Below are 14,661 nucleotides of genomic sequence, written 5' to 3' on the forward strand. Positions count from 1 at the left end.
CTATTCTATTCAATTGCAAATGATCTAGATAAGACTGAGAATAAGATACTGCACGGGACATAGCAGAGTTGGTCAAGTTGAGTGGAGATGAGTTTGCTATTTGGCACAGCTTTTTGCATCAATAAAGCAAGTAAAAGGTGTGAAAGATAAAAAAAAGGGTGAAAGTGTGAAAAGTGAATTGGCCAAATTGAGGTGCATATAAAGTTTTTGCTTTCTTTCAATTCACTAATGGGGCTCATTTGAATCAGGTGAATTGAGTTCTGCTTTTGGAAACTGGGTTAAGAAGGGGTGCACCGGTCCTGGAGGTACTGCAATACCAGGTCAATGCGTGGAGTGGACAGAGCAAGATTTTTTCCATCTCCTTGTTCTAAAAATCCATTTAATATATGGTCCCCAGAGAGGGGACGTATCAGATATTAAACTGATAAGAACAGATTTAATTTTTTTTTTTTTCTGTTTATCAGTAGGACTTCAAAATAACAAAGGTGATCGCCTCCCGTTGCCTGGGAACCGTCCAGGCACAAGAGGGCTATGTGTCACCAGAAGGCGCACACACTTCCTCAAGGCCGGCAGACGTGCAATCCCAGGCACCTTCCAGTACCGACCAAGGTAGCGTCCTCCGAAACTACACTTGATCTTAGCCAAAAGGCCGAGAAGCTATAACCCGAATTGGTTACGGCCTTGAGTGGCACCCTGGCCTATACCGGACACATCTTAGGGAGAGGGAGACAAACCCACGCCTACAGAAGACATTTTGTCACCCAAGCCAACCCTTGAAAAGGCTGTTTTGCAGAGCAAAAACAAGAAGAATGGTGCTTTTTGCAGCCGCCGCCCACTGCAATGAATCTGAATAACTCCTCCTTTTGGACACAAGCACCTCCCCTCCCCCTTGCAGTCTTTCCAATTCATGATACAAAAAGACGGACGGACAGGACAGGACAGGACAGGCTGCCTGACTTTCCGTCACTGCCACCCTTTGCCATCCTTGCCCGTAGAAAGCCCTTTCATCATCCCCAAACCCTAATCTTTTCCCTTCCCTTCCCAGATGCGTCTCACTCCCTTTCATTAGGAAGTGAGCGCAGCCTTTTCTCCGTTCTGCACATGCGCGACGTTAAACACAAATGCGCAGGCGTGCGTTCCATTACCCTCACTGCATTCCACTCCCATACAGGAAGTGGGCGCAGCTATTACTACGGTCGCACATAAAAGAACCCACGGCCACCACTGCACATAGCTGACTCCACCACAGGACACCCACTTCTACACCAACGCAGGTAAGACAGGATCGGCACCTCTATGCTCCCGTTACAATCAGGCTCAGTCACCATGTGATAACGCTCTCAACTCTTTAGTTGCAGGCTCCCCTTGCTTCACCTCCACTGGCTGTGCTGCCATTTCCTCTCCCACCTGGAAGGTATACTTTATTCCACTATTTTCCTGTTTCTCTCTTCCCCCTTTTCCCATAACCTACTTTTATCTGCATTTGTGGGGTATCTATATGCTATTTACATCATAGTTTTATTCATTAATATGGAAGGGAAGAGTGCCCATGAGAGTGTTGAACTGCGGAGAGCAAGAGATTAAGCTGCTCCGATTTGCCACCATTGATAAGCTGTTCTCAGTAGATACACATGCTATCCAAACAGCAGCATCCACCATTGCTTCAGCCCACCCATTCAGTGACAGCTCACCAAGTCAGCCAGAGGAGTGGTGTAAGGAATTGCACGTAGGCACTGACTCCACACCTTCACATCACAAGAAGGGGGTCTACAGGCTAGTGCAAGAATACGAGCAAGTCTTCAGCAAACATCCGCTAGACTTTTGAAGAATAAAAGGGGTCAAACACTACATCCCCACAAGTGCACACCCACCCATCAAAGAGAGATATAAGCCAAAACTACCTGCACATTACCAGTGTACCAAGGACATGTTGAGCAACATGAAGGAGGCTGGGGTTATCCGTGACAGTTGTAGCCTCTGGGCAGCTCCGTTGGTCCTGTTAAAGAAGAAGGACAGCACCACTCCCCTGTATTGAGGAATAGCTAGCTGCATTGAGAACTGCAAATTATTTTTCTACCCTTGATCTCACTAGTCGCTATTGGCAAGTGTCCGTTGCTGAGGCAGACCGGGAGAAGACCGCCTTTGCCACCCCGATGGGTCTCTGCGAGTTCAAAAGCATGCCCTTCGAGCTGTGCAATTTGCCAGGAACCTTCCAGAGGCTGATGGAATGCTGCTTGGGACACCGAAACTTTGAAACGGTACTGCTATACCTTTATGATGTTATTGTTTATTCTAAAGCAAACAAGATTTTAGGGTGTATAAAAAGGGAGATTAGATCCGGTGATCCCAACGTATTGTTACCCCTCTATAAATGACTTGTAAGGCCACATCTGGAATATGGGGTAAAGTCCTGAGCAGGTTGATAACCATTGGTTTGAGCATGGTAGGGTGTAGTGCGCATCTTCCTGCATCGGTAAAAGCTGCAGAAGTCCTTGAAGATTTCCGCTTCAAAGGCTGTGCCTTGATCTGTGAGGACTCTCTCTGAGTAGCCATGAGGTCTGCATAAGTGTGCTTGGAAGACCTTCGCTGCAGTATGGGCCATTAGATCTTTGACTTGTACCACAACCATAAATCTCGAGTAGTTGTCTACCATCGTAAGTGCATACGTGAGCTCGCCTCGATATTCTGCAACAAAACTCCCTTTTTCGATTTCAGTTTCAGCAAACACTCCTCTTCCTGTAGAAAATATTTATCATTACCTAAGACAGTCATTCTAATGCATGACAATATTAAGGCAATTTAGTTAAAACTTGTTTTAACTCACCTTTAAGGGGATTGATGTATTTCATGGTCAATCCAGGTTTGTCAGTGATGGCACTGACATAATGTATGGCGTCTTTTTCGGGCGTTATCCTTTGCCTTTTCATTGTGAAAATCCAGTTGCCTATATCAAAGCAAATTCTACTACTTGTAAAGTATGCAGAAAATGAAATGTAGAACATATAACATCAACTGCTTAGGAACGCATCATAGGTTAGTACTTAAAAGGATATTGTCATGTTCTAGTCATAATGCAAGCTGGACATTTTTCATGTTACCCTGTAATCGCCGGCCTGTTCTAATGCTCACAAGCCAAGATATAGGCTCAGCTGCTAAGGCTTCCCTCTGCCTTCTGAATGAAACTTGAATATGTCTGGGTCACTGTGTATATAGCAGGTGCTCAGAAAAAATAAGAGTCAATTCAATAGAAATAGCTCTGGCACACTATAGTGATCAATAACGTAAGAAAAGAACTCTTGGAATGCTGAAAATTCTTTATTTGTGCAAAAGGATAATTCATCCAACGTTTCGACCTTGTTTTTAGGTCTTTATCAAGGATAAAGTTATCTAAGATCATAAAGGGTTACAAAACCATATAAACACGTAATTAGTACATAGTACAACATAACAGTACAATATATTGCTACTTGAGAGTACAATGGGTCAAATGACCATGATGCACATACAAAAAATTTTTCCAAAGCCATAGTGAAAACATTTGTACTGAGGAAAGAAAATTTCCACATGACCTATCTGGAGAAACATTCTGGATCAAACAACCAAAAATAGTCAAGCAGGTAAATACACACCTATATGGATAACAGGATGATATGTGTTCAATTGTATAGCGTCATTGCCATTAAGGTACAAATGGAAAACTTGCAATCCTATATAGTGAAGGAAATGAACACATATCATATCAAAGAACACAGGAACATGGGTGTGAGAAAAACCTCAATGTTTATACTTTGTTCTTTATAATGGTGTGAACATGTATATGTCTCAGTACCTTATGCACTTGAGAATTCTAGTGAGTAGATCATGAAAGCCTATTTCAGAACTGGAATCGGTAAATAATTGTAGGTGGAATCTAAATGAAAAGATGGTACAAGTGTTATCATGACACGTGGGCTATAACACAATGGACCGTGTGACAAAGAAGAAAGGAGAGAAAGAAGAGGAAGAAAATGCAACTACCTGTAACATTACGTGATAGTCACTGGTAAGTATCACTTGACAATTCAAGTGAAAAAGGATTCCTTTATTAAAGGGTTCTCAGTCGCCTCAGGATCATGAAATACTAGGGTAAATGATATGAGAATGGGTAAGAAGCACCACTAAAGGAAATATGAGATGCAGGACATATATCTATAAACCCCTGAACTACATGATAGAAATAAAAAGAAGAAAAAAGAAAAAAAAGAAGAAAGAAGAAGAACACATAGAATGCGGAAAGAGAATGGGTACAACTACCTGAGTTACTGCAGGGAGGCCCCTGGTTGGTATTGTGAGGGTTAGTGGAATTCCTTCACTGAAGGGTTCTCAGTTGCCTCAGGTTCGTGAAAAATGCTATAGACAAATAATGCCCGGAGAAAAGGGGTTCATATACAGCGAATAATGGTAATACAAGGTACATGTGTCACATGTAATAGTATATATATATATATTGTACTAAGCTCTACACCAGAAATAGAAAGTAGTCCCTCTGCCTTCTGTCTAGGTGCCCTGAGTTATGTCCTGTAAACTGTCACAGGGACCCAGACACACATGTGTAGTAGGGGAATATCCCTGCTGAGATGCCAGTGCTAGAGCACTCGTTTGCTGTGGAGTTGAACGCTATGTGAGCAGTTCTTACCTTCAATGAGCAGAAGTCTCTTTTTTCAGATTTCAATATCTCTGTGGGTATCTGGCAGAAATATGGAATACTCTTTACTGCTAAGACCCTGTACACCACTCCCACTAAAGGGGGCTTTACACGCTGCGACATCGCTAATGCGGAGTCGTTGGGGTCACGGAATTTGTGACGCACATCCGGCCGCATTAGCGATGTTGCTGCGTGTGACACCGATGAGCGATTTTGCATCGCTGCAAAAACGTGCAAAATCGCTCATCGGTGACATGGGTCTCCATTCTCGATTATCGTTACTGCAGCAGTAACGATGTAGTTCGTCGCTCCTGCGGCAGCACACATCGCTCCGTGTGACACCGCAGAAACGAGGAACCTCTCCTTACCTGCCTCCCAGCCGCTATGAGGAAGGAAGGAGGTGGGCGGGATGTTCCGGCCACTCATCTCCGCCCCTCCGCTGCTATTGGGCGGTCGCTCAGTGACGTCGCTGTGACGCCGCACGGACCGCCCCCTTAGAAAGGAGGCGGTTCGCCGGTCACAGCGACGTCGCCGGGCAGGTAAGTATGTGTGACGGGTCTGGTCGGTGTTGTGCAGCATGGGCAGCGATTTGCCCGTGTCGCGCAACAGATGGGGGCGGGTATCCACACTAGCGATATCGGGACCGATATCGCAGTGTGTAAAGTAGCCTTTAATAAACTGTGTAAAGGATTTTAAGTAAAAATCCACAATAAACCAGCGCTAGATGGGTTTTTATAATTTTATTAATAGACCACAAATAAAAAATTTTTTGCTATCCTTGTTTCAAGACAGAGTATTTGATAATATACAATACACTGATTATTACTAAAACCAAGGACCACATAAAACAAGGACCACATAAAATAAAAAATGAAAGTAATGAGAATAAAATTCTTTTGTATAACCAATTAACTTCGAGGTGATACAATATTCACATTGATTTAGTTTTACCAGTCTAATGTAATGCCCCGGCCGGTGGCATATATTTTGTTTGGTTAATAATTTAGACTTATACAATGAAAGATGTACTATACCACCCCTGGCTAACTTACAAGTTTTAAGTTGTACAATATAAGTTTGCGACGTTATATTCATATATAGGAAGGCAAACAATATTGGCAATTTAGTGGCACCCACCATACGTAATCTTACAGCACCTAATAAGGGAGGATTATTTGGCCTGAAAGGTTTTTTTCCATGCAAAAGCTGTATAGTATGTAAGAATACAAAAAATATTTCACGGAAATCCTTCTTACAGGGGCAGTCAGAAGTCATGATTAGAGAATTTATTACATGTCAATCAAAGGGAGTAGTATATTGCATTCAATGTCCCTGTCAGAAAAAATACATTGGGAGAACTATTAGACCCCTACGGAAAAGGGTGGGTGAGCACATTAGAAGTGTTAAAAATAAATGTACTAAGCACCCCCTATCCAGACATTATGTGTTAAAACATGGAGGGTCCTTTAAAGGATCCCAAGTATGGGGCGTACAAAAAATAACTAAGGATTGGAGAGGTGGCGATTTCATTAAAAAAATGTCACGAGCAGAAAGCCAATGGATTTTTGAATTGAACACCTTGAAACCATATGGACTCAATAATGATATAGAACTGTTTGCTTTTAATTAATTTATATTTTTATAGGTAGAGGAGTAATAGGTACTGATAATAATACGGAGAGAAGGAAAAAAAAAAAAAAAAAAAAAAAAGCGATTGTCATGGAGATATATGTGTATATATGCATAATATATATTAAAATTGGTATCATATCATAGTATCATAGTATCATAGTTTTTAAGGTTGAAGGGAGACTCTAAGTCCATCTAGTTCAACCCGTAGCCTAACATGTTGATCCAGAGGAAGGCAAAAAAAACCCAATGTGGCAAACAAGTTCCAATGGGGAAAAATTTCCTTCCTGACTCCACATCCGGCAATCAGACTAGTTCCCTGGATCAATACCCTGTCATAAAATCTAATATACATAACTGGTAATATTAAATTTTTCAAGAAAGGCGTCCAGGCTCTGCTTAAATGTTAGTAGTGAATCACTCATTACAACATCATGCGGCAGAGAGTTCCATAGTCTCACTGCTCGTACAGTAAAGAATCCTCGTCTGTGATTATGATTAAACCTTCTTTCCTCAAGACGTAGCGGATGCCCCCGTGTTCCAGTCGCAGGCCTAGGTGTAAAAAGATCTTTGGAAAGGTCTCTGTATTGTCCCCTCATATATTTATACATTGTGATTAGATCCCCCCTAAGCCTTCGTTTTTCCAAACTAAATAACCCCAAGTTTAATAACCTGTCTTGGTATTGCAGCCCACCCATTCCTCTAATAATCTTGGTCGCTCTTCTCTGCACCCTCTCCAGTTCAGCTATATCCTTCTTATATATCGGTGACCAGAATTGTACACAGTATTCTAAGTGCGGTCGCACTAGTGACTTGTACAGAGGTAGAACTATATTTTTTTCATGAACACTTATACCTCTTTTAATACATCCCATTATTTTATTAGCCCTGGCAGCAGCTGCCTGACACTGTCCACTAAAGTGAAGTTTACCATCCACCCATACACCCAAGTCTTTTTCTGTGTCTGTTTTACCCAGTGCTCTACAATTAAGTACATAATTATAAATTTTATTTCCTCTACCCAAGTGCATGACCTTACATTTATCTACATTAAACTTCAATTGCCACTTCTCAGCCCAATCCTCCAATTTACATAAATCTCCCTGTAATATAAAATTATCCTCCTCTGTATTGATTACCCTGCAGAGTTTAGTATCATCTGCAAATATTGAAATTCTACTCCGCATGCCCCCAACAAGGTCATTTATAAATATGTTGAAAAGAAGCGGGCCCAATACTGGTGCTTCACTTGCCCAAGGTTGATGTAGATATAAGGGGCTTTTCATATTATAGCAAATTTATATTACACCTTTATGATGTCCTTTTGTTAAATTTATTGTTGAAAAAAAGCATATGCATATATACACATTGTCTTCCCAGTATATGATGATACAAGCAAGGCTATATATAGGTCTTTTTAGAAAAACCTTTAGAAAAACCTTTGCACATAATTATATTATATGGCTATTATGAACGGTCTTTCACAAATTGATATATGTAGTGGTCATTGAATGTTGGTTGAATTTAAACATTGTTTAATTTTATGCAAATTATAACCAATTAAATATATGCATAAATAGTGCTCTAGGCAACAGCTGAGTTATCCTTGAGGAAGGGGGCCGTTACACGCCCCCGAAACGCGTGTCGGATCAGGACTCTGTTTTTGCCTACCTCACCTGTGCGGTGATAACCTGCCAAGTAATCTCTCCCTCATGTGGAATCAACCGGCTTCCACTGGACACGGTACGGATTGCCTGCTGGAGAGGTTGAGAGGTTACCGCTGACATTTCCTTTGTCTGCAACCAGGATACATTGGTACCTCCAGCGGTTCTACATTGCTCGTTTGGAAGCAGATCGGAGCCTTGTGTGGTGCTAACCTGCCAAGCAACTTCCTCCTGTGTGGAATCAGTCAGCTGACACTGGATACGGTCTGGACTGCCCGCTGGAGAGGCTGAGTAGTTACCGCTGATCTTATTGTTGTCCGCAGCCAACATCTTGGTGCTTTCAGTGGCTTCGTACTGCTTGATTTCGAAAGTACATTTGGGAGAATACGGGACCGGCTGGTTTGTGGCCTTGTGAAGTGTTATAAAAGCTCTGTAAAGAGGGATGTCGGTAACCATACATCTCCCCCAGAGCCAGCACTAGTCGCGGCCACTGGCCTCAAAACGTCCGCTCTGGAAGTCTAACAGGTCAATCCTGTACATAGCGGTTCCAGCCTAATCAACGGAGAAATCCGGGGTGTTTTTTGCGGTCAAGTTGTTGTGAGGTTTATTCCCCCAGGCCCTGGGGGCGAATATAACGTCGCAAACTTATATTGTACAACTTAAAACTTGTAAGTTAGCCAGGGGTGGTATAGTACATCTTTCATTGTATAAGTCTAAATTATTAACCAAACAAAATATATGCCACCGGCCGGGGCATTACATTAGACTGGTAAAACTAAATCAATGTGAATATTGTATCACCTCGAAGTTAATTGGTTATACAAAAGAATTTTATTCTCATTACTTTCATTTTTTATTTTATGTGGTCCTTGTTTTATGTGGTCCTTGGTTTTAGTAATAATCAGTGTATTGTATATTATCAAATACTCTGTCTTGAAACAAGGATAGCAAAAAATTTTTTATTTGTGGTCTATTAATAAAATTATAAAAACCCATCTAGCGCTGGTTTATTGTGGATTTTTACTTAAAATCCTTTACACAGTTTATTAAAGGCTACTTTACACACTGCGATATCGGTCCCGATATCGCTAGTGTGGATACCCGCCCCCATCTGTTGCGCGACACGGGCAAATTGCTGCCCATGCTGCACAACACCGACCAGACCCGTCACACATACTTACCTGCCCGGCGACGTCGCTGTGACCGGCGAACCGCCTCCTTTCTAAGGGGGCGGTCCGTGCGGCGTCACAGCGACGTCACTGAGCGACCGCCCAATAGCAGCGGAGGGGCGGAGATGAGTGGCCGGAACATCCCGCCCACCTCCTTCCTTCCTCATAGCGGCTGGGAGGCAGGTAAGGAGAGGTTCCTCGTTTCTGCGGTGTCACACGGAGCGATGTGTGCTGCCGCAGGAGCGACGAACTACATCATTACTGCTGCAGTAACGATAATCGAGAATGGAGACCCATGTCACCGATGAGCGATTTTGCACGTTTTTGCAGCGATGCAAAATCGCTCATCGGTGTCACACGCAGCAACATCGCTAATGCGGCCGGATGTGCGTCACAAATTCCGTGACCCCAACGACTCCGCATTAGCGATGTCGCAGCGTGTAAAGCCCCCTTTAGTGGGAGTGGTGTACAGGGTCCTAGCAGTAAAGAGTATTCCATATTTCTGCCAGATACCCACAGAGATATTGAAATCTGAAAAAAGAGACTTCTGCTCATTGAAGGTAAGAACTGCTCACATAGCGTTCAACTCCACAGCAAACGAGTGCTCTAGCACTGGCATCTCAGCAGGGATATTCCCCTACTACACATGTGTGTCTGGGTCCCTGTGACAGTTTACAGGACATAACTCAGGGCACCTAGACAGAAGGCAGAGGGACTACTTTCTATTTCTGGTGTAGAGCTTAGTACAATATATATATATATACTATTACATGTGACACATGTACCTTGTATTACCATTATTCGCTGTATATGAACCCCTTTTCTCCGGGCATTATTTGTCTATAGCATTTTTCACGAACCTGAGGCAACTGAGAACCCTTCAGTGAAGGAATTCCACTAACCCTCACAATACCAACCAGGGGCCTCCCTGCAGTAACTCAGGTAGTTGTACCCATTCTCTTTCCGCATTCTATGTGTTCTTCTTCTTTCTTCTTTTTTTTCTTTTTTCTTCTTTTTATTTCTATCATGTAGTTCAGGGGTTTATAGATATATGTCCTGCATCTCATATTTCCTTTAGTGGTGCTTCTTACCCATTCTCATATCATTTACCCTAGTATTTCATGATCCTGAGGCGACTGAGAACCCTTTAATAAAGGAATCCTTTTTCACTTGAATTGTCAAGTGATACTTACCAGTGACTATCACGTAATGTTACAGGTAGTTGCATTTTCTTCCTCTTCTTTCTCTCCTTTCTTCTTTGTCACACGGTCCATTGTGTTATAGCCCACGTGTCATGATAACACTTGTACCATCTTTTCATTTAGATTCCACCTACAATTATTTACCGATTCCAGTTCTGAAATAGGCTTTCATGATCTACTCACTAGAATTCTCAAGTGCATAAGGTACTGAGACATATACATGTTCACACCATTATAAAGAACAAAGTATAAACATTGAGGTTTTTCTCACACCCATGTTCCTGTGTTCTTTGATATGATATGTGTTCATTTCCTTCACTATATAGGATTGCAAGTTTTCCATTTGTACCTTAATGGCAATGACGCTATACAATTGAACACATATCATCCTGTTATCCATATAGGTGTGTATTTACCTGCTTGACTATTTTTGGTTGTTTGATCCAGAATGTTTCTCCAGATAGGTCATGTGGAAATTTTCTTTCCTCAGTACAAATGTTTTCACTATGGCTTTGGAAAAATTTTTTGTATGTGCATCATGGTCATTTGACCCATTGTACTCTCAAGTAGCAATATATTGTACTGTTATGTTGTACTATGTACTAATTACGTGTTTATATGGTTTTGTAACCCTTTATGATCTTAGATAACTTTATCCTTGATAAAGACCTAAAAACAAGGTCGAAACGTTGGATGAATTATCCTTTTGCACAAATAAAGAATTTTCAGCATTCCAAGAGTTCTTTTCTTACGTTATTGATCACTATAGTGTGCCAGAGCTATTTCTATTGAATTGACTTCTATTTTTTCTGAGCACCTGCTATATACACAGTGACCCAGACATATTCAAGTTTCATTCAGAAGGCAGAGGGAAGCCTTAGCAGCTGAGCCTATATCTTGGCTTGTGAGCATTAGAACAGGCCGGCGATTACAGGGTAACATGAAAAATGTCCAGCTTGCATTATGACTAGAACATGACAATATCCTTTTAAGTACTAACCTATGATGCGTTCCTAAGCAGTTGATGTTATATGTTCTACATTTCATTTTCTGCATACTTTACAAGTAGTAGAATTTGCTTTGATATAGGCAACTGGATTTTCACAATGAAAAGGCAAAGGATAACGCCCGAAAAAGACGCCATACATTATGTCAGTGCCATCACTGACAAACCTGGATTGACCATGAAATACATCAATCCCCTTAAAGGTGAGTTAAAACAAGTTTTAACTAAATTGCCTTAATATTGTCATGCATTAGAATGACTGTCTTAGGTAATGATAAATATTTTCTACAGGAAGAGGAGTGTTTGCTGAAACTGAAATCGAAAAAGGGAGTTTTGTTGCAGAATATCGAGGCGAGCTCACGTATGCACTTACGATGGTAGACAACTACTCGAGATTTATGGTTGTGGTACAAGTCAAAGATCTAATGGCCCATGCTGCAGCGAAGGTCTTCCAAGCACACTTATGCAGACCTCATGGCTACTCAGAGAGAGTCCTCACAGATCAAGGCACAGCCTTTGAAGCGGAAATCTTCAAGGACTTCTGCAGCTTTTACCGATGCAGGAAGATGCGCACTACACCCTACCATGCTCAAACCAATGGTTATCAACCTGCTCAGGACTTTACCCCATATTCCAGATGTGGCCTTACAAGTGATTTATAGAGGGGTAACAATACGTTGGGATCACCGGATCTAATCTCCCTTTTTATACACCCTAAAATCTTGTTTGCTTTAGAATAAACAATAACATCATAAAGGTATAGCAGTACCGTTTCAAAGTTTCGGTGTCCCAAGCAGCATTCCATCAGCCTCTGGAAGGTTCCTGGCAAATTGCACAGCTCGAAGGGCATGCTTTTGAACTCGCAGAGACCCATCGGGGTGGCAAAGGCGGTCTTCTCCCGGTCTGCCTCAGCAACGGACACTTGCCAATAGCGACTAGTGAGATCAAGGGTAGAAAAATAATTTGCAGTTCTCAATGCAGCTAGCTATTCCTCAATACAGGGGAGTGGTGCTGTCCTTCTTCTTTAACAGGACCAACGGAGCTGCCCAGAGGCTACAACTGTCACGGATAACCCCAGCCTCCTTCATGTTGCTCAACATGTCCTTGGTACATTGGTAATGTGCAGGTAGTTTTGGCTTATATCTCTCTTTGATGGGTGGGTGTGCACTTGTGGGGATGTAGTGTTTGACCCCTTTTATTCTTCAAAAGTCTAGCGGATGTTTGCTGAAGACTTGCTCGTATTCTTGCACTAGCCTGTAGACCCCCTTCTTGTGATGTGAAGGTGTGGAGTCAGTGCCTACGTGTAATTCCTTACACCACTCCTCTGGCTGACTTGGTGAGCTGTCACTGAATGGGTGGGCTGAAGCAATGGTGGATGCTGCTGTTTGGATAGCATGTGTATCTACTGAGAACAGCTTATCAATGGTGGCAAATCGGAGCAGCTTAATCTCTTGCTCTCCGCAGTTCAACACTCTCATGGGCACTCTTCCCTTCCTTATTAATGAATAAAACTATGATGTAAATAGCATATAGATACCCCACAAATGCAGATAAAAGTAGGTTATGGGAAAAGGGGGAAGAGAGAAACAGGAAAATAGTGGAATAAAGTATACCTTCCAGGTGGGAGAGGAAATGGCAGCACAGCCAGTGGAGGTGATGCAAGGGGAGCCTGCAACTAAAGAGTTGAGAGCGTTATCACATGGTGACTGAGCCTGATTGTAACGGGAGCATAGAGGTGCCGATCCTGTCTTACCTGCGTTGGTGTAGAAGTGGGTGTCCTGTGGTGGAGTCAGCTATGTGCAGTGGTGGCCGTGGGTTCTTTTATGTGCGACCGTAGTAATAGCTGCGCCCACTTCCTGTATGGGAGTGGAATGCAGTGAGGGTAATGGAACGCACGCCTGCGCATTTGTGTTTAACGTCGCGCATGTGCAGAACGGAGAAAAGGCTGCGCTCACTTCCTAATGAAAGGGAGTGAGACGCATCTGGGAAGGGAAGGGAAAAGATTAGGGTTTGGGGATGATGAAAGGGCTTTCTACGGGCAAGGATGGCAAAGGGTGGCAGTGACGGAAAGTCAGGCAGCCTGTCCTGTCCTGTCCTGTCCGTCCGTCTTTTTGTATCATGAATTGGAAAGACTGCAAGGGGGAGGGGAGGTGCTTGTGTCCAAAAGGAGGAGTTATTCAGATTCATTGCAGTGGGCGGCGGCTGCAAAAAGCACCATTCTTCTTGTTTTTGCTCTGCAAAACAGCCTTTTCAAGGGTTGGCTTGGGTGACAAAATGTCTTCTGTAGGCGTGGGTTTGTCTCCCTCTCCCTAAGATGTGTCCGGTATAGGCCAGGGTGCCACTCAAGGCCGTAACCAATTCGGGTTATAGCTTCTCGGCCTTTTGGCTAAGATCAAGTGTAGTTTCGGAGGACGCTACCTTGGTCGGTACTGGAAGGTGCCTGGGATTGCACGTCTGCCGGCCTTGAGGAAGTGTGTGCGCCTTCTGGTGACACATAGCCCTCTTGTGCCTGGACGGTTCCCAGGCAACGGGAGGCGATCACCTTTGTTATTTTGAAGTCCTACTGATAAACAGAAAAAAAAAAAAATTAAATCTGTTCTTATCAGTTTAATATCTGATACGTCCCCTCTCTGGGGACCATATATTAAATGGATTTTTAGAACAAGGAGATGGAAAAAATCTTGCTCTGTCCACTGCACGCATTGACCTGGTATTGCAGTACCTCCAGGACCGGTGCACCCCTTCTTAACCCAGTTTCCAAAAGCAGAACTCAATTCACCTGATTCAAATGAGCCCCATTAGTGAATTGAAAGAAAGCAAAAACTTTATATGCACCTCAATTTGGCCAATTCACTTTTCACACTTTCACCCTTTTTTTTATCTTTCACACCTTTTACTTGCTTTATTGATGCAAAAAGCTGTGCCAAATAGCAAACTCATCTCCACTCAACTTGACCAACTCTGCTATGTCCCGTGCAGTATCTTATTCTCAGTCTTATCTAGATCATTTGCAATTGAATAGAATAGATCCCTTTTAACTGCTTATGACTGTGTAAAATATGTAGTTTTACTGGGCTGGGATGAGAGAATCCATTGAAGCATGCTGTAGGGATTGTGGTTCCTGTGTGCTAAGAAGAGAGGCTGGCACCAGCCAGAAAGCCCCATTGCAGCCAATAATCACTTAATAACTTTTTCAACTTGTCATCATATGGGAGGCCTTCCATTCCTTGTAGTAGTCTAGTTGCCCACCTTTTAACTGACTCTAACTTCTGAATGTCCTTATTAAAATGTGGAGCCCAAAACTGGT

At 42.7% G+C, this 14,661-nt stretch overlaps 2 pseudogenes; one reads left to right on the forward strand and one right to left on the reverse strand.

Moving 5' to 3' along the window:
* Positions 1 to 283: 283 nt before the first annotated feature.
* On the reverse strand, positions 284 to 490 carry LOC142260677 (U2 spliceosomal RNA; annotated as a pseudogene).
* Positions 491 to 13,891: 13,401 nt separating this feature from the next.
* Positions 13,892 to 14,098, forward strand: LOC142260673 (U2 spliceosomal RNA; annotated as a pseudogene).
* Positions 14,099 to 14,661: the final 563 nt, after the last annotated feature.

Source organism: Anomaloglossus baeobatrachus, unplaced genomic scaffold (genome assembly GCF_048569485.1).
Source record: "Anomaloglossus baeobatrachus isolate aAnoBae1 unplaced genomic scaffold, aAnoBae1.hap1 Scaffold_158, whole genome shotgun sequence".
Lineage (NCBI taxonomy): Eukaryota > Metazoa > Chordata > Amphibia > Anura > Aromobatidae > Anomaloglossus > Anomaloglossus baeobatrachus.